This window comes from Triturus cristatus, chromosome 12 (genome assembly GCF_964204655.1).
Source record: "Triturus cristatus chromosome 12, aTriCri1.1, whole genome shotgun sequence".
In the NCBI taxonomy this organism is placed as follows: Eukaryota; Metazoa; Chordata; class Amphibia; order Caudata; family Salamandridae; genus Triturus; species Triturus cristatus.
Genome location: NC_140595.1, coordinates 506,670,561 through 506,698,429, shown reverse-complemented (window position 1 = coordinate 506,698,429; position 27,869 = coordinate 506,670,561).

The window sequence follows — 27,869 nt, the reverse complement described above, 5'->3', positions numbered from 1 at the left end:
TTCCATTACAGAAACACCGGCATTATGCTCTGTTAAATTTATTGTTGAGAATCTTGAACAGAGAATGCAATTTAACAGATAAAAGCTCCAAATTGTGAATTCATCTGGCACCTTGCTGCTTTGATCAAGAATCTTGAGAAAATAATCAGTGGTCCTGGGACTTTGACTATAGGGTTAAGCAATGCCCTGCCTCGCAGAATCTGTATTTCTTCACACATTTCTAGTCCCTTGCGGAGAAACAGATAGACTTCAGTTCTTCAGGTCACGTACCTGAGCACTGGCAGTTCTTTTCAATATCTTAGATTAAATGAGCTGTGAAATGTGTGTTTTTATTAGACCAGTATAAGTTTACTTGTGAGTTGCTTTCAAAATCATTTCAATCAAGTGCAGCGTCTCCCTAGAAATCATTCAAAATGTTTCTGCTCAGACTAATGTTTGAAACAGATGCGCAAAGTAATTTTTTCTTTAGTGAATTACACTAACTAAAATGTTTCCAAGCTAGATAGAAATAGTTTAATGAGTGGAACAGCAGACTAAAGTGTTTTGAAGGAGGATAATTCAAAATGAAAATAGAAAATGTTATATATAGTAGGGCCTTTTTAAAAATAACATAGTGAAAGGCAGATAAAATAATTCAATTAACTTCATAGAAGTTTTCCTTTCCTTGGTGTTCAAAAAATAATTCACTCCCTTTACAAACAATACAATTGTTCATGGTATTATAAAAGACACAGTCTATTGGTGTATTTTACTATTGAAAGGGCATAAAACTGACAAAGACATAATTATCACTAAGCGCACTTAGCGCTAGGATAATTATCGCCGGCTAGCGCTAACTGCCTAACGTGAGATTATCGCTGGAAACCCAGCGATAATCTCACGAAATGGGGCGTTAGCTTGATGATAGGGCCTCACAAACGTAGCCATGATATCCACCTTCCATAGGATATCATGGCTAAGTCAGTCGTGAAGCAGGCGTAAGGAAAGTTGCGATAACGGGGGTTATCGCTACCTTTCCTGCTGCTACGCTTCATAGCGTGGGGCTTGATGATAGGAGAATTGTTGCTTGTCATGTTAGGTCAGGAACGCCCACTTTGCATCTCATTAGAGATGCAAAGCTGGGCGTTAAGAATCTGGGCGCTAATGCAAGGTTTCACGCGTCAGCGCGACCTTGCTAATTAGGCGTTAAAATTATCGCCACTTTTTTCGGCCGAGAACGGCCGCAAAAGCGGCGATAATTTACTATCGCCGCCTTGTAGATATGTTCCATAGTTTCATAGTTTTCTATCTGCCCAGTCCACTCACCAGTTGTAGTCAAGAATAGTTATTTGCCTTAATGCAATGTTGTATACAGAGTAGATTGTTATTGCAACATCGTAAGCTGGTACTCCTTTAACACACAGTTTAGAATTAGAAATAGGGATATGTTCATATTTACACCTAGTAGGATGAGGCACAGAGCCATCTATCCACAAAGATGGTAACAGCATCCGAATAAGGACTTTAGAACCCTCCATAGGTAGGAACCTACTGAGTATGTCCATGCTACCTTTCCTAAAATCAAATATTATTACTAATGGTAGTACTTTGGCTGAGTTTGATACAGTTTGAGCCTCGTTCAAGCCTAACAGCTTGTGTTTGATTATTCTTCCTATGCATAAGGGTTTTTTAAAGGGTGGTCTTTCTGTCATAATGCCAGCAGGGCTGAAGCCTCTAAATCAGGTCCACGTCTGATATAAAGATGTTGAAAAAATAACAGCGCTAAAAGAAATCCTTGCTTAATAGAATAGTCTACTGGTGGTGGAATCCACATCTACAAAGTGTACTGTCATTCACTCTAAGGAACTATACTTCACTTGATTTTTCCCTTCTGTTATAATAGATCTAGGGGTGGGCGTAACTTTGCGTAGTTGTCATTACTTAATTCTGCGAGATTCCACATAATTAGGTGAGTACACTGCAGAGCTATTTCTTAGTGCAAAAATGCCCCTTTGCATCCAAAATGGGTGTGAGAATGAATTTTTTTAAACTGCTTTAATTGCAACAGAACCTAAATAGCGAGGGTGAGCAGCTGCTTACACTCACTAACTGCCCGATTATGAGTTTGATGGTGTGGCGGTGGGACCGCCCCGCTGCCACACTGCCAAACCCGTGGGAGAACCGCCCTCCTTATAATGACTTTTTTGTCATTGCCAGGCATTTCCTTTGCCATTCCTATGGTGGTGCCTTTAACATAGGCACTGCCATGGGAACGCCAAAGGAAGTTCCAGCACAGCATTGACTAAAAAGTCTATGCTATGCTGGAACTTCTGTGCATGCACACAGGAGGGCACATGTTGTGCCCCCCGTTTGCATCCACAAGGTGTGAGGCACTGCCACTGTTTTCATGAAGTGAAGACCTCTTTGAAATCAATGGCAGTGATTAAAGTCATTATATACTTGGCCTCTAGACTGCTGTGCCACCGCCAGGGAAAGGCTGTTCCCTGGTGGAGTCAGCCGTCCCAGTACGGCACGACCACTAGAGTTGTAATGTCGAGGTCAAAAGACCGCTACCTCTGCGCCACCACGGGTCTGGCAGACTCATAATCAGGTCCTAAATATGTTCTTGGGGTTGGCTAGTCCCCCAACTTACTCCCTGGATTTTGGGCTATTTTCTTAGCACAAAATGCCCCCTCTCTTCTAAAATGTGCATGAGAATGCATTTTGAACTAAAACTATCTCTAAATGTGCTATTGGGGTAGAATTTTCCCCAACTTAGTCCTGGCATTTAGCACTATTTCGTAGCACAAAATGCACCTTCACATTCAAAATAAATACAGGAATGCATTCTGCACTAAATAATAGTGCTAAATGCAGCCAAGCACATAATAGTGAGTGCAAGCAGCGGTTCTCCCTTGCTAAAAGGGCTCTTGTGGTAGTATTGTTTTCTCCTAAATTACTCCTGATTACATGAGCAGGAGTAATCTCATTATTTTCAGTAATTCTGTGTCTAAAAATAATTCAGGATGACTGAAATCACACAGCTTACTCCAGCGTATTTGAAATTTAGACCTGGGCCTCAACAGATCTACAGATTCTACTGTCACTCCCACCATTCGTCTTTGCTTGCTTTTCCTCAACAATCATAATTCCTCAAAGATTCACTATCTCCAACATCTACCTCATGCTGCTGACTGAGATCATCTTCTTCAAATGCTCCATAGTGCACAGATGACACACAAGTTATGGATACTAAAATATGAAAACATATCTGACATTAATTCCTGTTCCATCAGTTGATGGGCTGTATGACAAAATATCTTCAATGAAAATATCAGCAACAAAAACTTTGCCCCAAAATAATGAGAACACAAATATAAAAATGATATACCTTGCACATAAATTCAAAAACATTGTCAAAAAAATATAGATATAGACAATGACAACATCATTTGAAAATAGGTAAGTATATAGAATTTTAACTAATATACAATACATTTACATTGAAGCACATTGGTCGGGGAACATGGCGGCTGGTTAACGCCGGTCGGGAGGATTGCCGGGCTGCGGCGAGACTGAGTTATGTGGAGGTTTGGTGCTACGGCGCTATGATGTAAGGCAAGGTGGTGAGAGCGGGGACTGTCGCGCTTTAACTGAGTAATCTGAATATTGAGCGACTGAGCCTGTTTTGTATTTACGGCAGAACACGACTCCGCCTCCTCCTTCTCCTAAGGTAGCCGGTGTCGGGAGGCACTGTTGAGGTACTGTGAGCAGGGACTGCCGGGCTCTAACCAGAGTAAGCGGTGTATCGAGTGTATCAAGTGAATTTGAGCATCTGAGCACACTATTGATTTATAATTGCTTGATCCTTCTTCCGCCGTATGGGTTACGGAGCTCATTTGGAATTTGTCGCGACATGCGACTCCACCTCTGCCTCTCAAGGAAGCTGGAGCCGGGCTGCGGCTTCTCTAAAGCACGCTCGGCTGAGCGTGGTTAAGTTATATGGCTCATGGAGAGGCACAGTGAGGGAGGCGGTGGAGTCTGCCAGGGCACTCACACAGCAAATCAAGGGTGGTAAAGAGGATGCAATCGCCATTATAAGAGGGGACTTCTGGCGGGGCCTTTGATGTTCCTTTTGTACAATATCGTCCCTTGCGCCCTGGGAGCAGTTTTTTTACTTTAGCTTTAATCCGGGGTGGATAGAGCAAGATCGGGTGTTATGTGTTTCACCTTCACCGCCCAAAGTGGGATTTGACAACACAAAGGGCCTTATGTAGGTGGCCTGGCATTTACCACTTCATAAATACCGAATCATACCGATTCGGTATTTATGAAGTGGTAAATGCTATGTAGGTAATCCGTCGGTAATAATTACCGAATCGGAATGGGTCGGTATTTAAGAATCGGTAATTACCGATTCGGTAATGGTAACTGGCTTCCCATTGATTCCTATGGGCCAGGAGGCCCATGGGAATCAATGGGGAGCCAGTTACCATTACCGAATCGGTAATTACCGATTCGGTAATGGGGGGAGCACAATCAAGGGTGGCAGGGTGTCACATTGACACCCTGTTGCACCCCTGATCCCTGCATGTGTGCACATGTGGCACACATACATGCCCTAAGGGCATGTATGTCTGCCACATTGCACACTTCTAAGCGCTTTAAAATGCATTTACACATCCATTCTTCATTTACCACCAACTATTAGTTGGTGGTAAATACCGACTCCAGACAACACCCACACACTCCCCCTACATCTCATTTCTGTATTCGGTATTTACCGAATCAGTAAAATTACCGATTCGGTAATTTTACTGATTCAGTAAATTACCGAATGCAGAAATGATCCCCCTACATCTCAAAAGCCTAAATAACGGTCGGTAACGGTATAATTACCGAAAATCGGCTGTTACCGACCGGTATTAGGCTACCTACATGAGGCCCAAAGTCTTTAGGAGGCGCGGGGCCCTCTGTATTGAGTCAAGACCAGGAGCAGGTGCAGGACCAAAACATAGCGGAGGTGTTGCATGCAGTGGGAGATCCAGGGGTTGTGGGGGATCTAAGGATATTCAGAGCGGTGTACAGCCTGTGTTGGAGGCAAGAAGTAGATACCTTCTATGCCCGGAAAAAAGAGTGTTGGGAAAACAAAGCAAGCGAGTACGCCTCAAGCTGTAACGCCGGTTAAGAAACCCTCGAAGGGAGGCAGAATAAAAAAGTGTAGGATAAAAGAAGTAGGGCTCTATCAAAACCTCCCCCCTCTCTCAGGTCCTATTTTAAAATCATGGAGCATGTGGCAGGCTCAATAGGGTCGGGGAAGGCCCCTGAAGAAGCTGGGTGTAATGACCATAGTGAACTGCTGAGGTTGGAAAATCGTTTTGCTCCTCTTATAGATAGTGGGGTGGAGAGCCTGGAGGAACATGTAACCAGCCCCACAAGAGTTTTGACTACCCCCCTGCAAATTCCATCTACGTTAATGGTACAACCTGTTCAGAGGGGGGCAGCGGACAGTGAAGATGGGGCGAGAAGCTGCGCTAGTTCCCTGGAGGGGGTTCCCTTAGCGACTCAAGTGACGGATCTCTTACTTGGTATGAGTCTGGATATTTTGCTTAGGTTTGAAACCCCTGAACAGAATCAGAAAGAGATTCAAGTAAAATGTGCGATCCTGGAACAAAAGAGTGATGGAATTGCTCAGCACACATTAGCGTTGGAGGAGGAGGTGAAGGTGTTGGGGGAGGCCACTGGAATAAATGCTAATGAAATAGCTGGCCTCAGAGAGTAGAATAAGTCCCTACAAGAGAATTTGGAAAGGCTTGAGATACATGCCAGGCGCAACAACGTTCGCATTTTAGGGGTCTCCGAAAATAAAGAAGGGTCGGACACCAAAGGCTACATATGTAAGCTATTGGGAGACTTGTTACCGGACAGATCAGATATAGACTGGGAAAAAGAACCTCAAAGAGTCCATAGAAACCCCTACAGGCTCCATCCAGGGAGAAAGGCTCCTAGAAGAATTTTGGTGAACTTCCTAACTTTTTCAGTTAAGGAGTTGGTGTGGGGGCGAGCGCTGAAATAACGGCAGTTAAAATTTGGGGACGTAACTTATCAGATTCGCTCTGATCTGGGGAAAAGGACTGCTCAGAGGCAGTGGGAACTTGGTTCCAAAGTGAACGAATTACACTCCAGGGGGGCTCAAGTGCAAATTATATTTCCTGCCATGCTCAAAATTATGTGACAAAACAAAATGCACACTATTAGAGATTCCGCGGAGGTTGACTGCCTGTTAAAGTCGATGGGAAGCCCAGATTAGGGATCGGATGCATATAGTTGTATATAGATAGTCCAAGAAGTAAGATGGGAAGTCACTATCTTATGTAAAGGCACGATATAAATTGTGAATGCTTGTGTTTTTGTTTATTTTTTTGTTTATATAATATGCACCAGTACACCTTTGTTTTTCTTTGTTTTTTTTCTCGCACGGTTAGACCTCATAGGCTTTGCCGGTAGGATAGGATGGGGGGTGTCCCATGGGGGGTGGGGGGAGGAGCACGGGTGGTTGGGAGCATGTGGGAGAAAAAATAAAAATATTGTCCTCATTCCATTATATAGCTGGCGGGCTATTTTTTGGGAACGCTTATTTGTGGAGGCTGTTATATGTATAAAGTGTAGCGCAAAATATGATGGATGTTGAAGGAATCGGCAGTAATCTGGTTATAATGATGGACAAATGAAAAATAATTCAGTGCACTTTATGTCCTGGAACGTGAATGGTCTGAGGTCTAAGAGAAAGGTAGCTCGTGTAATGGAATTTCTGAAGAGAACTGAGGCTAGTGTTATTTTACTACAAGACACTCATTGGAAGTATGTATAAATAGGTTGTTTCTGAGGTACATTTACTAAGTGCAGCATTTATTTATCAAGCGGATTATTAGAAAAAAGAATTGATATATGTATATGCTTTTGTGTTTTCTGTTCACAGACTGCAATACAGTATTACCGTTCAGGTTGGTTGTCTCATATTGAGATACAATTACATACCAGATTTTTTAGAGGTCTAATATTTTGGAGATTAAGGTGGTGGTTTCTTTGTTTTTGGTCACTGGGTGACACATTGATGATTCCTCTTCTTTCTTTTCTGACAAGTTGGTGCAAAAATGGCATATAGAACTACATCCCATCACATAAACTTTCAAGGTCATGTTGCACTTTGAATTCCAGACAAAAATGGATGGAATTGTGTAAATCCTTTCTCGATTGTGTTTACACCTAAATTGTAATGTCACTCCATTAATTATATGCACGTACAGGCACTTATTTTGGATATTTCCCCTGGTAGCACATTTGTTTTTGCGAGACAAATGGATGCTAATAACAAGTAATGTGAGCTCTCATATTGTTTTTCTTACCTAGCCGTGAACAAGTTGCATGTACAAAATTACTGAGGCGACGAAACACATGTTGGCTTAAGAACTTTTTACTTACTGAAAACTTGAAGATTGATTAAAGGAAGAGAAAATCGACTGTTTGAGCTGCTGTTTTATGTGTGAATAACCTCTGAAAAACTATGATTTGACTTTACGTGAGCTGGGGTATAACAATCATGAGATCTATCATTGCCTCCTGGATGAAGTAATACCTACACTAAAGGTGTTGTTCAATCTAATTTTAAAAGACGGAGAAGATCCACCGTTAAGTTGGGCAGAGGCAACAGTAACACTAATTTTGAAACCGAATAAGGACCCCTTGTTGGCTGACTCATATAGGCCCATATCTTTATTGAATACTGATTACAAAGTTTTTGCTGGGGTATTGGCCACTAGGATTGCCAAGGTTATTAAGTGTATTATACACAATGACCAGAAAGGCTTTATTCCAGGGAGGCAGCTTAACGAATTAACCATCTTAATGCTTGGAGTAGTAGATCTGGCGGAAACGTATAAATTACCAGTGACGGTCGTGGCAGTAGATGCTGCCAAGGCCTTTGATCAGGTGCATTGGCCATACCTCTGGGAGGTCTTAAGGAGATTTGGATTTCCAAGTAATTTAATTAAAGCTGTCCAACTCTTGTATCGCCTCCCCAGAACAAGGGTGCTTGTAAATGGTGAGTTGACCGATTGTCCGACGTTACCACGGCGAATTGGAAAAAGATCAGCCAGGAAGTAGGGAGACTGTTGGTGAGATGGGCAAATCTACCTTTGAATCTATATGGAAGAGTAAATCTTATTAAGATGGTGATCATACCCAAAATAAATTTTTTGTTTAATTCTATTCCTTTATTATTTGACAAAAGAGAGATAGCCAAGCTTCAGGGAAGGCTAGGCAGCTTTATTTGGGCCTCTAAGGGTTCTTGCATATCATGGAAGATATTAAGGAGGAGATTGGAGAAGGGCGGTCTGACTTATGCATATTTGTTGATATATGGGCATGCTTTTTTTTAAAGAATTGTCGGATGGTCTTTAGTAAAGTGGACAGTTCTGCTGTAGGAATTCTTTTTGGAGCAATGCTCGGCGAACTGAGGGAGGGCCAAGATCAATTTTTGTTTAAGTTTGGAGACCCCAAGTTCTTCAAAAAAGTAAGGCTGAAGATTTTATTGGGAGCATTGAAAGTATGGGTCCTATTCCGTAAGAAATTAGGAATTTCCTATAATTCATCTAGGGCCCCGATTTGTGAATCCCCTGGGACCCCTGAGTGTTTGGAAGATTCCCTTAGCCTTCCCTTAAGGAATGCGGGCATTTCCTGTTGGGGAGATTTGAAGGTGGGAACTGAGTTGGTTGATTGGGGAACCTTGAATGCAATTACAGGGGGTCAACTCACCAGGTTTAAATATTATCAGCTTTCTGCATGGTGGGGGCGCCAAGAATGGAATGAAGAGGAGGAGGATTCCTGGTTAGACCAAGCAGTAAAAACTGGCACGGTTAAGAAGGAGGTAGCCTTGTGGTATAATATTTTGATTAAGGCAGAAGACGATTTAGAGACGATTTATACAGAGACTCTGGGGAGGGGTTATGCCAAATATAAATTTGAGGGAAACTTGGAAAGTCTCCTTTACCCTACTCAGGGAAACTGTCAAACCTGCCTACTTGAAACGTAACCATCTTTTTACTCCGTATAGGGTATGCTGGTCTCCAGAAAAATTAGAGAAACTCTCAGGGACACACTATGAATGCCCAAAATGTAGAAACACTGCTGCTGACGATTTTCATATGTTTTTAATATGCCCACATATTGTGAAGTTTTGGTCTGAGATGTGCGAATTGATTACTGAAGTTATAGGCATTGCAGTGAGGGTAAGCCCTGCCCTGGTTTTCTTTGGAGTCTGGCAAAACAATGATATTGCGATTAGTAGGTTGGATGCAAGATTTATTTTTTATGTAATTCTTTTAGGGAGACGTGAGATTTGCAAATTGTGGAAGTCGGATGTTCCACCTCTTTCGCTGGAATGTAAAAAAAGCGTTATATATGTAAGCAAACAGGACCTGTTATGTGATGCTAGTAGTCAAGAGAAAGTATGGGTTAAGCTGGTGGACTGGTCACAAAAGCTCGAGGTCCTATGATTAGGCCAAAGTTTAGCCTTCCGTGCTATGGACACTCCAGGGAAGGATGGAAGTGGAAACGGCTGCTCTCTCTTGTGTGGAACGACTCTAACCTGGCCTGGATCACCAGTGAAGGATGAGAGTATTGCCAACACGTGAACTGGCAGAATGAGGACAAAAACAAATATTTAAAAAAAAATATTAAAGCACATACAAACTTCAAAAATAATATTACAACTAAAAAAATACTTATAATATAAAAAGTATATAACAATATATGCCAGATATAAAAAAATGCATTTTAAAATACGTTATTGTTGAAACAAATAATAAACTATACTACTAATAATTAATTTATTGCAAACATTAAACAACAGAAGGGGGAGAGGAGTTGGCCTAACAGGCTAGGGCGGCTTGAATCTAGGGAGCTGGGTTTGAGTCTCAGCAGTGATACTAAACATCCTGTGATTCTGGGAACATCACTTAATCTCCCCGTGCCTAACAAAAATGAATATGTCCCCATAACGCAATTGGTGCTATGTAAAGCGATCTCATACCCGATACCTTCTGGTCAAGTTTGCGCTATATAAAACTTTGTAAAAAAAACATTACTTTAAGCTAAGTTTTCAAATTAAATAAAATAAAACATATATATCAATACAATAACAAAAAACCCTTTGAGGGTTCAAAGTCACCATCTACGCTCCAATCTGACCAACAGTAAGGTAAGTGCTGGACTTTGATGGGCTCAGATTTTCCATTCCCACTCCAAGTGAAGCTACATTAGAGAAAGTATTGGACTTTGGAAGGGTTGATTAATTGTTCCCACTCCTATATACACAACAGTAGGACAAGTGTTGAACTTTGAAGAGGTCAGATACTATTACCACTCCAATATAAGCAACAATAGGAAAAGTACTGGTTTTAGATTTTAGAGATCTATGCTCTAGCTCCAATGTAAGCAATAGCAGGAAAGTTATTACACTTTAGACAGCTCAGTTTTAATTTCCCCCTTCCTAAATTAATTAAAACAAATGAAAATATATGAAAAATAAAAACAAAATCCTACTATCCAAGTCAATAGAACTCCGTTTTATGATCTCAATGCACTAGAAGTTTCAGAGAAGACCACCTCCATGCCAAGGAAAGTTACTGGAGTTGGCCGATCTCCCACAAGCATTCCAAGGGTGTTCTTACAAATACATTCTTCTGTGTTCCCATAAGTTCCAGCCCCTTATCTTAGTGAAGCTTGAGTAAGTAGAAAACATTGCCAAAAGTACAGAAAACAAGCTTGAACATGAATAGCCTAAACAACGTGAGTGATCTGGGGGCCTGCTTGGATGTGTAAAGCTCAAGCTAGACAGAGTCAGAACTCAAGATGGCATGAGGCCATGCCAAAAGCCAATAGTTAATACTTCATAAAACTTCCCATTGTACAACATAATGCACATGTGTGCACCACTGCCTATACCATCACACATTTAATTTCCCAATGTACCCTAATACACATTTGGGCACCACTGTCTACATCACTACACATCAAGACAGAGAAGTACATTCCAAACCTTTCTCTCTCTCATGCTTTCAAATGTACATTCCACACATTTTGTGCCTGACAAGGCTGTAATAAGTTGGTGCAAAATGCACATGCAGAAAAAAGGATGTCCTACTTTCAAGCTAGAATAAATCAAAATACCTAAAATCAATTAAACAATGGTAGTCAAAGGTCATCACATGGTCCTACTACATGAGAGTGCCTCTGGCACTACCGGCACTCAAACACCTACTCACATACTTACAAGCCCACTTACACACAAACACAACCACCCATACAGACACTCACACACCCAGTCAGAGTCTCAGAAAACAGCTCACACACCCATTTACACATGCGTACATCTTCTCACATGGCCACTTACAAACCAAAAGAACCACTCACACATTCACTCTCGGATCCACACAACTCCTTACACGCTCACTCACTTACTTACACAGCTACTCACACACCTACAAAAAGGCAGCGATACAGTTATATAAATTGTAATAGGATATGTTTATATTAAATGTGTTGTTGTTTTGTATTAAATGTGGGCCACTGTTGGGAAATTATCCGAAAATCTATTGTGGATCCGCCCACAACATTGACTGTAGACACCTTATTTGGCCAAGCATCTGCAGTGGATCTGCAGATCTGAGTGAGAAATTAGAGGGAAAGATTTGAAAACAAAGAGAACCAGTGTTTGGGAAATGGTTGGCTCTTAAAAGAGCCTTTGTGATTATGGTGTGTAGATGATAACTATACATAGAAAAAGATACTGTTTTTTAAGTTATTGAGGAACACCCTGTTCCCTGCGTCTAGGAAATGGACTCTGTCTTTTCAATATATTTCCTCCATGTCAAAGTGGAAGTTATTATGATATCTAGAGCCCATCTTGTGGTCTCACAGAAATCCAGAAATAGCTTTATTGACATGTTTCCTGGATTTCTCTATCTGTTGAAAAAAATTGGGCTGACCACTACAACCTTGTCTATGGCAAATGTTGGAGAACACCAAGGCAGTATGTGGGAAAAGTGACATTAATTTAGCAAAGGTACCCTTCTTTAGGATTTAAGGTCCTACCCCTGTAATTGTGCCTAGGTCCCTGCCACCACAGTGTATAATCATGAGGTCTGGATGTTGGCAATTTCACAATGCTTTCTACCAAAGGCAGTAATGTATGCCATTTTGACCCACTCTGGCCAAACCAAGCAGTGTCTACATTAGATAAACCTAGGTCACTGTCAATGCCAGTCTTTCTAGCACTCTCTCTGGCCCAAAACACAAAACTATGGGCCACAATCCAGAATCTGACCATTTTGGAGACAAGCAAGAGTAGCACACAGGAAAAGGCTACAGCAGAATGAGGCAGTTTTGAAGATGAAAGGCAGTTACAATGGAGGGCAGCCAGTAAAATACAAAAGAACATATTTGATTGGATGATGGAGATGCCCAGGGTACTAAAATTAAGTAGTGAATTTAACAAAAAAAGTAACTCATTCTGTGATTGGCTTTGAAAAAATAAAAAAAATATATTTTGTTTGGCATATTATTGGAATTGCTTCCATTAATTTGAAGCTAGTACGCTGTTTAGAGAAAGTCTTTTGAACTACCTTAGGCAGACACTATTGGAAACATGTTTACTATGGAGATGGAGCTAAAAGAGTGTGAGGGAAGGAAACAAAAGAGACTGCAGCGTGAGGCTGAAAAGTAGAAAGGTGTACAACATTTGCTCAGTAGGGAGTATATGCCTTGTAATTGACAATATTTTACAAAATAAAATATAAATGAAAAGCATTTACAGCAGATTGTTGTATGCTTGTAAGGGCTTCCATGTGGATCCTCAGATCTACTGTAAATTCAGACAGGGGGCTGCGCTGAGTGCTGTAACAGATGTGTGGATCCACGAATAGCCTACAAAATCGGGCTGCTTCACAGGAAACATGGATAGGGTTAAGAAACAGTGACCATTTAGAAGTGGTATAACAAAAATAAAAGATAAAAAGAAGTTTGTGATTGACTAAGTACAGGAGTATGAGTGAGAGCACAGTGGGAACAGCAGACATTTTAGGTTATTTTTACTGATAGTGGAGGAGGATTACTATATTTCCAATTCAAGATTTACAGTAAAAAACAGATATTAACAGATATTAAAATGAAAGTTTAAAAATAGCAAATTTTAGAGGTAGATTTGAGAGGTTTGTTAATTAGGTTGTACTATACAAAAAGTATATTTAGAAAACTATGAGTGCATATAGCCTGAAAGAAAATTTGTAGCTTCTAGACACAACAGTAAAATTCAAAATAGAAGGGAGGTAGGAAGAGAACATTAACAAAAAATATAGTGGGCAGGAAAGGAGGGAAGAGGACTTTCTATATTGACATATAGTTATTTTATTAGGCCAGTATGAATGAATGTGATTGAAATTAGATGAGGGTGCTTGCTTATAGTTAGGGGTGGACAAACAATTCTACTCTGCTGGCAGAGTTCACAGAGTTTTGACAACTCTGCGTTCCGCTTAGAACATGGAGTTCTGGAAAAACTCTGTCAACAGCCGCGTGGCAGAGGTTTTTCTCATGTGTGGCTTGCCAATAATAAGTTGGCAAGCACAAGCGAGAATTTGCATCCCCAATGTGAATGTCAGGTGCTAGAATGCGCCCGGCAAGATTTCTCAGTGTGTGTGGTCACTGCAGATCACGTCTGTTCAGGTTGAAAAAACTGCCTCTTGAGTGTCAAATCTACTTGAGTTGTATAAAGAAACATCGCCCTCTGGTGTATCACATGGTGCCATTCATGTTGATTTTACAGTGCAGAACAAGCTCGCGCAAAGAACCAGTACAAGCAGAATGACATAATGAATCCCACCAGCACCCAGTACTCCACAGAATCTCTCAGCATTTTAATGTGACTCTGTGGAATTCCGTTGAGTGAAGCTCCACCAGTTCCACTCATCCCCACTTATAGTATGTAATTTAATAGTATGTGATTTGCCCAAACTCTACCAGTCAGACGGGCACTTACACACCCAGTTACACTTATGTACCCACCACTCATATTGCCAGACAGTGACAGCTAGTCTCAGTCGCACACCCATTTACTCACCTATATATTCACTTACATAGCCATTCACACACCCATACAGGCACTGTTATACCCACTCACACAACTTCATGGCCATTCATGTACCCAGCACTCAGACAGTCGGTTTCACACACACAGTTACACAACCATACACCCAGTAATACACGCAGTCACCACTCATACAGTCACTGGCATACCAATTTACAAAACCATACAGCCACTCACGTACCCATTCAGACAGTGACAGAGGCTCTTACACATCCATTTACTCACAAACCCACACAGCACTTATGTATCCACTACTAACCGAGCCACTTGCACACACAGTTACACATCCAAACTCCCACTTACACAGCCAGTTACCACTTACATACTCATCTAGACACCCATAAAGTTACTGTCACCCTCAGTCACACCCCCACACAGCTACTTATACATCTAGTGACACAACAGAAGAGGCATTGATATACTTACTCACATATCCACTCAACCACTCACACACCCAGTCACCCACTCATATACCCATTTATACACCCATACCTAGACAGCCTCTTACACGCTGACTATTCCACTTATGTAGCTACTCACTTGCTTAAAGTATGTAATCTAATTGTGTGTAATGTAAAGTTAAATGTATTCTATATTTGCTTTTCAGATATATACTTGTGTTTAAAGAAGAATGGAAGATGAAACAGTGAGGTAAAACTAAATATGCTTGTTGGCAGCTTCCATAAACACGGCAACATTTTTAGTGCAACTGGCATATGGTATTTGCCACAGAGAGTGATCATGTTTTGCAGTTTTGGTGAAACAGCGGGGATGGTAACCTTCTGGTCTGGTGCTAAGGGTCCCACAGTTGATCCAGCTGCTGCTGATTATACACCTCCTTCCCTCTCTCTAATCATCCTGTGATACATATTTGTGTGTATGCTTTTCAGGTATTTCCAAATAGAGGATGTGCCATTTGAATACTTCTTCACAGTCCTTGTTGACAGTTTTTAACTTCATGGATTGCACTGGACACATTATGGAAGAATTTTTTTTCTCCTGAAGGGATGGAGAAATATTTTCAAACGTTGGAGGAATTCTTTCGAGGTGGTAAGTCTTCCTCTTCTTTGTCCTGCTCTTTCCCTTCTCTTCTATCTTCAGCAGCAGACATCTTAACTTTGAACCTCTCCTCTTTCGAATGAAAGTCAAGAAATGATGAAACTGTGGTTTTCTGACTGTGTCCAGAGAGATGTGAACTCAAATAACTGGTGTAGGGTGTGGTTTCCAATGTGGATGGGTGGTGATTTACTGTATCCAATGAGAAGTTAAGGTTTAGATGTGTTCTTGGATTTGCGGCAGATTCAGGGTGGCATCACGATGGGACTGCAGCTTCCTAAAATGAAGACAAAAAAGAGAAAGACTTGCTGTATTACATTTATAAAAAGCTTACATAAGTTATATTACGTTGATTTGGTAATTGCTACTTTTAAGATGTATAATTAGAATAAATGTGTGAATAAAATGTATTCTTAAACTTGTAAAAATGTATAGCACTGATTTAAGTTCACTAGAAAAAACAAAGGTTACAGGGACATTATAGTTAGACTCACATTTTACACACACAAAACCATAGACATTCAGCAATTATATTTCCCTGAGCTAACTATAGCTTACACCCCCACAATACACTGCTTATGTCCTCACATATTATATCATTCCTGACATGGTCAGTGACATCACTGATGACATCTAAAATGACATCCCTGATGTCATCATCCAGCAACGTAAACTACAATATACTTCATAAAATACCATTCAATGTAAAACAAAAATAAGTAGACAACAGAGGTGACAGACGTACAGCACAGAGCTCATTGTAACCTTATCAACTACTACACTCACTTATCTCCTAAGACACAGTTCTCAACACATAGTGATGTCTTTTCTGAACCACTTCCCTAAACACTAACGACTTTAGAAAAACATCTAACTGTACAGGCTAGTATGTTGCAAACCAGAACAATACCATTTGGTTTTAGTGCAAATGTCAGATTTAAACAAACCACTACAACATACAACCAGTAGAGGGATCTTAACAAAGAGGCCACTGTGCGACAAACCACTAGTAAAATGATTCTTAATCCTGGAGAAAGGTGTGAGCAGAGAGGTGAGTCTGTTGTAAATGTCTACTAAACTGAGCCATCACCGTAGAGAAAGGTCTTAGTGAACAGATTCATTTATTGTAATGTACTACTACAGTCATTCATCACAAAGTAGAGAATTTTAAGGAAACTGGTAAGCATGTAATAAAAAAGAACTGTACTCAACCCTCACTTTGGAGTGAAGTCTCAATGAACAGTTTAGACTGTTGCAAAACACTGCCATACACACACACCAGCGGGGGCATGTTTCAGTATAGATGCTAGTTCGCTCATAAATAGCATACCCATCATTAAAAATAGGATTATAGGTCAGATGACATATGTTAGAATTACTAACACTCATTAATAGTACTAAATGAATAGTATTTTAACTTATGTAATAGCTCAGTATATATCTTTCAGTGTCAGAAACTTTTACGAAACACACACTGGAAGATGTATTTAGTGATGTTATCCGTGATGTTATTTGAGATGTCATCTCTGAAGTCACTGACCATGTCATGAATGATGCAGTATGTAAGGTCATAAGTAGTGTATTGTAGGGGACATAATTTATAGTTAGCTCAAGTGACTGTAACTGCTGAATTTCTATGGTTATATGCATGTAAAATCTGAACCCAATATAGTGTCCCTGAAACCTTTGTTTTTTTTCAGTGAATATATATGTAAAAATGTTAATGAATATAAAAGAATAAAACACCACATTAACATATACATATTCATGTTAACACTGTAAATCGTAATTTAAAATTGTTCAACCCTTATAAATAGCATTTAAATTATATCACATTTATATTTTTAAAATGTTAAATACATTTTAAAAAACATAGTATGTAATGTTTAAAAAACATAACAAAAAAGTTTTTTTTATACATTTAAATATTTTAAAAGATAGATTATTCTAATAGAGATATGCTCACAATATTTAAAAGAAGTTGCAGAATAATATGCAGCAAATAAACTTGAATCCAAACTTTAAAGTGCCTTGATTGGAGGGGATAGGATTGGTTTAATATTCTAGTTTATCTAAACAGTGAGGAAAGTGCATACATTGAGAAGATCAGATTTACTATTTTAAATCAAGTCTAACAAATATTGGAGCAAATCCTTAAAAGGTGTTTCCTGGCACATAAGCAGTAAGGTGGAAAATTTTAAAAGTCGCTAATTCAAAATGCCAGGTCTTTAAACCCTTACAAAAAGCAAGCAGTTACATACAATTTCTCATGTTCTCTGGTAGAATGTGGAATGTGGTGGAAGTTGCCTAGCACTGCTAGGCAACCTTCACCACATTCCACATTCCGCAATACAGAATATGGAATCCATGGTTTACAAAGAAGGTGCAGAACACCACAGAGTTCCATGATTTTGGGCCTGAGTAAGAGAAGAAGCAACCTTTCATACAGGCTAGGTGGAATCTGGGTACATTAAGCAAAGCTTGATTGAAAGATTTTAAATCTCGGGCGGACTGATAGGGCACCACCAGGTCCTGACTATATTGAGGTCCCAGTCCAGCTTTGGCCTTGCACATATGACATAAGGCTTTAAATTTAATGCATTTGAAGATTGTGAGCCAGTGCAGCTTGTGGAGAAAATAAGTGACCGATGCAAATTTTTGAAGGCGGTATATTCTGTTCTACCTTGAGCCAATGAATTGTTGCCTTGTCGGAGACCAGGCATGACACATTACCATAGTCCAGTATGGACAAAATTAGGTCCTGGATCACAGCCCTTTGAGGGATCATCCAAATTTCCTTACTTAGCTACTTAAGCACAGCAAAGCAAGTGGCAGTCACCTTGGTCACCTGAGGTTTCATAGAAAGCATGTCATCCAGCAGGAATCCCAAGATCTGCATGAGAAAATATAGGCAAGCCACAACTCTCCACTACATCCGCCAGACGTAGATGTTGAGCAGCAGAGGATCCCAAACAGAGCCTTGTGGAACTCCAGAGGTTAAGTCTTGTGATTCAGACCTGATGGTAGATGAAAAAACTTGAACCACACAATCTTTTAAAACTGATACAAGGCACGGCAGTGCTGAGCCTTTCAGACCCAGGGACAACAATCTGTCCACCAGGATGGAGTAGGACATGCTGTCAAAGCTACACTAAGATCTAATAGAATGAGCGCAGCTGTAACACCCACATAAAGGCGTTGCCTCAAGTGCTCAGTTACACCCAATAGGGGTAAACGCCATACTGTGTTCCACCTTAAAGTCCGATTGGGAGGGGTGAAAATTGTTTTCAGCCTCCACAAGTGATGTAAGCTGAGCATTAACTTGTTTCTCCCAAACTTTGTGAAGATAAGTAACAAGAAAAAAGGGTGAAAATTGACAGATTGGTCGGAGCCAAATTAGCTTTTTTCAAAAGTGGGAGAACCACCATGTGTATCCACCTCAGAGAGAACTATCCCTTACAGAAGGAGGAATTGAGGCAATCCATTATTGTTATTAATGAACTGGCATCCTGCAACCCAAGCTTGCTGAGCGGTACAGGATCTAGTGGGAATCCTGATTTGATAGAGTGTAGTATGGCCTTGAAGATTACCATATCAAAAAAATGAACATGTCCCTATAGTAGTAGTGGATGCAGGATTAGCCAGAATATCATTATTATCAGCCGGTATAGGGTTACAAATGTCAACATCCACAGCTTCTGTTCTCCAATAGTGCAATCCCTCGCCAGTTGGTCATAGCTATTATTCACATTGAGGGTGAAGAAGTGAGTTTGATCCTCAAATTGGGTCTGAGAAACGGGAAATATGGGGGGTAAGTTACTAGAAATGGAAAGTTCCTGTGCCACTTTAAAAAGTGTCTTAGGACAGTTTGGGGTCTTAAGATCTTATCAGAGTAAAATGCGGCATGTGCCAATTTGCAAAGCCCATGATATTTTTTAAGAGCAACTTTGGAGTTAGTTTAGTCTTCTTTGTGTAAGCCTTTTTCCAGAGTCTTTCCAAGATGCGAAACTGTTTTTTTTCCTGTCTGAGCAGGTCACTGAACAAGGGAGTCAGTGGGTGAAACCAGCCAAAGCATATATCTGTCATCTGTACAGTGTTCTCCGTGGCCTCCATAAGACAGTTGTAAACCAGGTCCTGATTCATTTTACCAACTTGCTCTAAAATAGGGTGAGTGCTATTATGACTCTCATTCAATTTTGACCAAATCATAGATTTAGAAGAGAGTATGGGTTGTGTTGTTAAAGGGATGTGTGGGATACTAACTTTAAATGGCACAGCAAAGTGGTCAGACCAAAGTAAAGGGAGGGTCAGTGACCAACTCCGTCACATTGGAAAAGACCGGATCTAAAAGATGGCCGGCTGCATGAGTAGGTGCAGAGTTATGCAGCCCAAGACTGAGGACACCCAAATCCTCTATCAAGGAAGTGGCTGCACTTAGAGTCTTCCAATTATAGATTAATATCACCAAGGAGCGTTAAGTTGGCAGATTTTCAAAAGAAGGAAGTTATTAAGTCTGGAAGAGAGTCACACCAATTTCCAGCAGACCGAGGGGGTGATAGATCAGGGCCCCTAATAGCGTACATTTATGTATAAGTGAGAGCACAAAGTGCAGAGTTTCACAGGCAGTAGCAGAGAAATCATTGAAAATTGCTTTTAGAAATGTTGGCAAACCCCACCAGTCCTAACCTGTCTATCTTTCCTGACTATAAAGTAGTTAGGGTGGAGAGCCACAATTATGTCAGGTGTGAATCCCTCATGTACCAGTTTTCAGTTGTCCGATAGAAAACAAAATAGATGTTGATGGTGTCTCGCAGGAGACCGGCAATTCATGCTAAAAAACTAAATTCCCAAACAGGCCCACCCAATGATTTAGAGGTGCAACAGTCAGTGATAAACATTGTACTGAGGTATTAACATTAACAGCAGGTTGATGTAAAACATTGTCACCATTACAGTCACCAGAGGTGGAATTGGCAAAGTTACAGGCAGTGCAGTTAAGAGGGCTAGTGCTTGGCTCTAAAACTTGGCAATATGTCAGTCACGTAGGTCAAAGTGCCTTTAGCTAGATTGCAGTGAATACCTGTCTCTCTGACCTTGGGGAACCAGGGATCCAGGCCCCTGGCCCCGGCCGGACGCGACAGGACGTCGACGGGCTTACCTTTGACGCGCTATTGGGTCACCAGTGGCACATCCGTGCCTCAGCCACCAATAAATATTATGGCCTTAAAAACACCTAGACCACCAACAAAGAGGCGACTAGCAACAACTGAAAACAGACTACAATTCACATTTAATATTCTAACTTCAGTCTAACAAACATTGGGGAAAGTGCCCACAATGAGGGGGTCAGATTTACAGTTCAAACTCCAATCTAACAAACTTTCGTTAAGAGAGCACAGATGGGGTTGAGGGAATCAGATTTACTATTAAAATGCCAGTCTAACAAACATCGGGGAACGTGCATACTGCAGGACGGTCATTTTTACTATTCTAAATCCAGGCTCAAGACAGGTTTTGGTCAGTAATGTTTACTTTTGGAAGCCTACTGTGAGAACAATTCTTTGGTAGACAAGTCCTCAAAAACGAATATAGTAAGTTATTGGTAAAACAAAACAAAAAAACTAAAGAAATACAGTTACTGGTTATTTAAGGGAGAAACGTCCTCAAGAATGGTCTGTCTGAATGAGAGAGGTGGACATCGAAAGCATCTAGCTAACCTAAAACTTTTGTCTTTTCTTTGCTTTATCTGGTTTGCCTAGGTACCTAACTGGCCCTTCCTTGCAACCTAGTTTTATAATTATCCATGCCAAGCTCTTACGAGATATTAGCTACAACAATAAGGCATTTCTCGGTAGATTTCACCCCATATAGATCATTCTCTATGAAGTATGTATTTATTTTGTCTCATTCAACACTTCACTTTGAAATAAGACTGAAAATCGCAGGAGAAGCTGCACTATTCAGGTGCTGTTCCAGGAATAAAAATGTCAGAACTGGAAATTTAAGAGCTATACCACAGGAAGAATTAAACATTTATAGAGATAAGTGAAGCATTTAGTCTTTGGCTTGAAAACAGTCTTGAAGCATCTTGGAAGGGAAGAAAATTGGAATAATTCCTTATCCTTAGGTAATTTGAAACATGTCCCGAAAAAGGAGGTAAAAGACAAATCCTATTTGTCTGATTGCAGTGCCTTTAATGGTAAAAATATGGTTAGCCGAGTGAGGATCACTTATGCCCACCCAGCCAGCCACACAACCCTACGTTACATATGCTTAAAAAAAGTCCATTAAAATTAATTTTCTCAGCGTATCCGGTTTCAGCTCTTTAGTTTCAGTGATGCGGGTCAGAGGTGGAAAAATAAAGACAAACCGTGATCGTACTCTGCAATTTCAAGTGCTGTACATTGATTCATTTGTTTGCCTCTGTCCTCCCTGATTAATGAAAGCCCATACCTTTTAAGGCCATCATTTCAGAGTAGGGTTGACAACTGAACGCACATAGGCACTTATGAAACTGTCAATTACATCTGGATATTGATTCCTGAAAAATAAGATTGTTGTGATCTTAATTTATAATTTAGTTTTTTTATTTGTAATTTCCATAATGACAAATAATTGAAATTTGTGATTACTGTCTGTATTGTATTTGAAATTGTGATGGTTTTAATTAACTATGCACTAAAGATTCTTCTTTTTAGTCAATGTTTCCGTTTAGTCTTGTGGTCTTTTAGGGCGGCACTGTTCCCGTTTTTCTTTTCTCATAGTTTACATGGCCCGTATTATTTATTCCCAAAGATAAATATTCACTTTACATGCAAGCTTGCAAACAGCTAGTCATATATCAGACAAAGGCCATCATGACACATTATACCATTATTACAGATTCAGCGGCAAGCATGCCAGATATATTGTATTAAAAAAAACAATATTCCCTTTGACGTGTTTATTCTGATTTTATGCTGTCTTGCAATCTTTGGTTTGAATTATGTGCTACTTGAGTACAGCCACAAGAGATTAGTCAAAGCCTGTAGCTCAGTCAGCAAAATGTTAGTGAAATGCATTCATTTCACTGGGAGAAGCAAATATATTTATGGTGATAAGCCAAATGAACGGCTGACAGTGGCTATTTGTCTGCATTCATTTAGTTTCAAAAACCGATATGCTGCCCTTTGCCTTTTCAAGCAGTCCATTATGCAAACTCGCCATAGAAATACACAAGCTGACCACAGATAATGACAGACGCGCTTATCTCCATGGACACCGTTTGCACAGCATCCTCTCTTCAAGCCCGCCGCTCTGAAGTGAAGGCAGCTCCATGGATTCTTTACGCTTCCAGCAGGGAGACGTGTCCTTGTTTAACACCTGAATTAAAAAATAAAATGATGTTCTTCGACAATATGTGCTGTGATCGAACAGCAACATCTGTCCCATCCATATTCATGAGTTAGCAATGGTTTCAAATGAAATGAGGACGTAAATGGGACTTTCCATGGGGACCTCATCAGCATAATTAAAATAAAATGCGTTGGCACCCAACTTAGGGCTATATACATAGTTTATATGTAATGTGTACCACCCATTTATTTCCAAGTCCCCAAATTGAGAGTTTTCACTCTTTCCACATTAAAAAAACACGTCGACTATATTAACACAGTTCATATCTATTGAACGACTGAAAGTAAACCATAGATAACTGACAATTATGCGTGGAGTATCGCACATGATTTTAAAATGTAACAAGTGGTTAATATATTTGATATTAGGATAAGATAAATCCCAACCCCTCTGCGGTTGAGCAGAAATTATAGTAAGACACAGGCGCGCATCGCCCATTAGGCTGAAAGGGCTTCAGCCCCCCACCCTCGTGTGTGTCATCCTGGGCTGAGACAGCTATCCGGGCACACACACAGCCGCACCCGGGTACTTCACAGGTCTTTAAAAGACCATTTGCTTGTTAATGAGGCTATGGTGTTTTTTCACCCCTTCTTGAGCCCCTTCATCTCCACTCTGACTATCGCCGGAAGAATCAGCACCCCCCCATAATTTTTAGTAGGTCCCTCCCCCAAAATGTGGCTCTAGTTGCGCCTCTGGTAAGACACATATGCTAAAAGGCAAGGCTTTACATGGCTCACAGAAATAGTGGAAGGGTAACAAACGTGAAGAGAGGGCAAATAATTCAGCACTAAGGCCCTCATTATAAGTGATGAGCAACATCCGGTCACCTCGTGCTGTACTGATGAAATAAGGGGCGGGGGTCAGCATATGCTCCCCATGACTCTTCCCTAATCCACTCTGGCCTTCACATGACCCCACGTGCTGCTACCCACAAGAAAAACCTCTTAAAATAGTCATTGCATCCATTTACCATCTGCTTCAAACGGCAGGAAAATTGTTGCAGATCTGAGTTGGTTATTTCCACTGGGTGGAGGATAACATGTCAAATGGTACCTGATATTCCCAAATCGCTATGTTATTCCCAATTTTAGGGTAATCAACAATCGTTCATTTGCTTGATTAATAAAAACCATTGCAAATTTACATAAAACAAATATTTTTAATAAAAAGTAATACAACACTAAAATATTTTTCAGAGCAATACCTCTTAAGAACTCCTAAACTTGGTAACCTCTTTCACTGCTCACGACTAGAAAAATACATTAATATGAAAGTAACAACACTAACATTATACAGTTCGATGGTCATAAAGTGTTTTAGTGTATTATGTCCACCTTGCATAACCAGACGTCTGATGAAAAAAGTGGGTTTATGCCTACATTCCCTCTCATGCAGACCATTCAGATTCATACTCGATTTCAGGGCACAAGGATTCTAAGGAGCACCGTGTCCGAGGACTGAGAAACCTTACAATATTGATTTCGCCTATTATACCATTCACAACACAATGTGGCCAGTCTCTGTGCTGGGCTGGTTGGATGGCAACATTTCTATTTGTACTTTGTGGTAGCACCGCTTGCCACATTTATTTATTTTATTTTATTTTTGCAATTTTATATAGCGCACACATGGCTCGAAGACATCAGAGCGGTTTGCAACAAGCAGGATATAAGGGTTACAGCGGGTTACATTACAAGTAATTTAACACAAATGATTACTTCATTGGACATATGCAGGAGTAACCACAACAAACAGCTACAGCAATTGGGCAGAGGAAATGCACAGTTACATCATCAATTTAGATGATGGGGACACCTAACGATGGCAGGTAAGATCGCTGTGGAGCGAGAACATAAGTCTGGTGGAGGGTAAATTAATCAAGATGTCTGTCAAAAAGGAGGAGCTTGAGGACCTTTTGAAGGTTACTAGGCAGGTGGTTAGATGAAGGGAAGGAGGCAAAGAGTTCCAGATTTTAGTGGCACTTCCAGAGAAATGTAAATGTAAATGTTGTATACTTGTAAAGCGCACAGCTGCCCCAGCAACGGGGCGTCCCGGCGCTGTATACCGCTGGGGAACCCATCCTGGCTTTCCCTGTGAGATGGTCCCTACTGGGCATCTCCAAGGTGAAGACAAGCATGCCCGGCGCTGATGGGGTCGTAAGTGGAGATTAAGCAAGCTATTGCCCAGAGTTGCTGAGTGGGATCCATGGTTAGAGTAGGCACCGAGGCGAGAATTATCGATCCGCTGACTTTGGCCCAAGACCCTGCCGCGTCAGGAATCGAACCCTGGTCCCGGGCTGACCTCTGCTTCCGGGTCTGCCGCCTCTAACCAGTGAGCCACACCACCACTGTATGGTTCTTGACTGAAGGTAGGGGATTGGGTATTTCTGGCTCCCCTATTATCACTGGAGGTTTTCAGGTTTCTCGTTTAGATAGGAGAATGAGGCGGAGTGCAGCACTCTGTGGGTAATGCAATCAACTTTTAATTGGGCCTGCACTTCAATGGGGAGCAAGCAGAGGGTTAGCAGGGCCTGGTAAACGTGATTAAATCTCTTGAGACCTGAAACAAAGCATGTTGCTCTCAGTGGGCCTAGGTGAATTGGGGCAATTCTATAATCTAGTTTAGAACGAATGAGTTACTGCACCACTATTTTGAGGTCTTGTTCTGGAATCAATTATCTGATGCCCTGAAGTTGCCTAAGTTGGAGTCATGCTGTATTGACCATGGCTGTGATGTGGCTGTGAAGATTGAGATGATTATCAAGGGGGATGCTGAGTGAGCTGGCACTCTGGAGAATAGCGGGCAACCATCCAGGGCAGGAAGGTTAGCCATCCATTCTTGTATTGCCATTTTTGCTTTCGGAGGTGAGATCAAAGGAAATTCTGTTTTAGTTGGGTTAAGTTTTAAATGGTGGTTGGACATCCCATTTTGAATTTTCAAGTATATCTGGGTGTTGTCAGAGTAGAGGGAGAAAGAATCCCTGAGTTTCGATGAATCACACATATAGGTTCTCAGCAGAGGTTAAAGAGGTTTGTGGAGAGGATCGAACATAGGGGGATCGCTTCCTAAATGCTGATTGGGCTCTAAAGTGAGTTTCCAATTTTCACAATTTGGGAATGGTTGGTTAGGTATGAGGAGAACCAGTTAAGGACACGGCCTCCATATTCTATGCAAATTTCAAGAGTATAAAGGATTCCAGATTGTTGACAGTGTCGAATGCAAACGATAAATTCAGGAGTATCAGGAGGCAGCAGTTACCGGAGTCAATGATTCTGGGGCTGTCATCGGCTATATAGAGGATCACAGTTTCCATACTGTGACCATGGTGGAAAAAACCTGATTGGAGAGAGAATAGATGTTTTTTCGTATGTGTGAGGCTAGCCAAGATACTACATAACTTTCGATGACTTTGTCTACAAATGGAAGTGTGGAGACTAGGTGGTAGTTGTTCAGGTTCTCGGGATAGAGAGGTTGTTTTTTCAGGAGAGGGGTGATTTGACACATTTTTAGTCATTCTGGGAAGAGGCCCTGTTTGAGAGAAGTTCACCATGGTGGCCTATATGGGGAGAAGTATTGTGACAAGAGATTTGCTGATATAACCTATGATGTTGTCCTGAAGGTGGTTTGAGTGTTTTAGTTTGGAGATTGTTTGTGGTAGAACCTTTTTGGAAATGAAGTGCATTGTATGGTAGAGTCTGAACCATTTCAAGGGAGTCATTGATGGGCAGTGAGATATGGATGTCTCTAACATTTTTATCAAAGAAATCCACAAAGTTGTTGCAACGTGCCTCCGATGAGTTAGGAGCCAAAGTGGTGGAGGGGTTAGTAGTCTGTGCAGTGACCTCGAACAAGCACTTTAGACTATTCTTTGCTGAATTTACGAGGGTTCTGATATGGTAGCATTTGGCTCTGAGGATTCATTCTTTGTAATGTTTTCTCACTTTGTGAAGCTTAGTCAAACTGAGGAGAGATGGGGTTTTTCTCCATTCTTTCTCATATTTTCTGATCAGCTTTCTTTCTTCATAAAGCTCTTTAGAGAACCACGGTCTGGAGGGTTTTGGTCTGGTTAATTTGCGTTCAGGGGTGCACATTTGTTGATAAGAGATTCCATGCAGTACTTGTACTTGTTGGTGGCCTCGTTAATGTCCAAACAAAGTGTAATTGAAATTTGGATGGGAAGGGCTATGAAGGCCATGGCTTCTGTGTCCAGGTTGGGGGAGTCCCTGAACCACGTGTTTCTTTTTTGGGTTGCCTGTATGTTTTGGTATGTGAGCTGGAATGGAAACTGCATGTGATCAGACCATCCGACTGGGATGGGATCATTTGTCTTTAGGTTCTGGCAGTTGGATATTATCAGATTCAGAATGACACCTTTGTGATGTGTGGGTTTATGACGGTGTTGTTGGAGATCATTGGTATTGAGAAAGAGGGTGAGTGTCCACATTGTTGTTGCCCATGCCTCCCCAGTTGATGTTGAAGTCACCAAGGAAGATATTGTTGTCTGAGCTAATGAGTTGCAAAGTGAAAAAATCCATGCATTCCTTGATGAAGAAGTTGTTTAGACATGGTAGGTGGAAAATGACATTCAATCTGTGGTTGGAGGAAGTGGACAGTTCTACCGACAAGCATTTGAAAGACTGTAAAAGAGTGGTTGGGAGGGTTCGGCATCTCAGGTAGTTTTAAAAAAGAAAAAAATCGAAAACCTTTATTGAAAATGTAGACACAGCAGAGGTACAGAGTTACACCATGGCAGAATCATATGCATTACGATATGTTATACAAAATCGAGGACAACCATTTACAAGCACTGCAATCAATGACATCAAGAGATAAATTGGAATCCCACCAAAAGCAGAGCGGAGAAATTATCAGGGAAGGCACCACTCCTAAACACAAGGGGGGGGGGAGTGTGTGGTAGGGGGCGAAAGATAAGCTTGGAGGAGGAGACTCATGGATCTGCACCTGTGGCCGCCGTGGGCAAAGTGCTGATGGGGATCGCCGGAGAGGTCGCTGAGTGCTGGAAAGTGTGACTTAGAAGATGGGAGAAAAGCAGACCCCAGATATTCGAGCGGGTGGGACCTAGCGGGCATTAGGTCCCAGAATTCGGACAGGAGAGTCTGACATCAGGAAGCATCCTCTAACCTGGGAGACACCTTCGGTGCGTGTCGGCGACCCCAGCACATGGAAACCCTGTGCCGCGCAAGGACTAGCAGCATAGCTATCAGCCTATGGGAGGCAT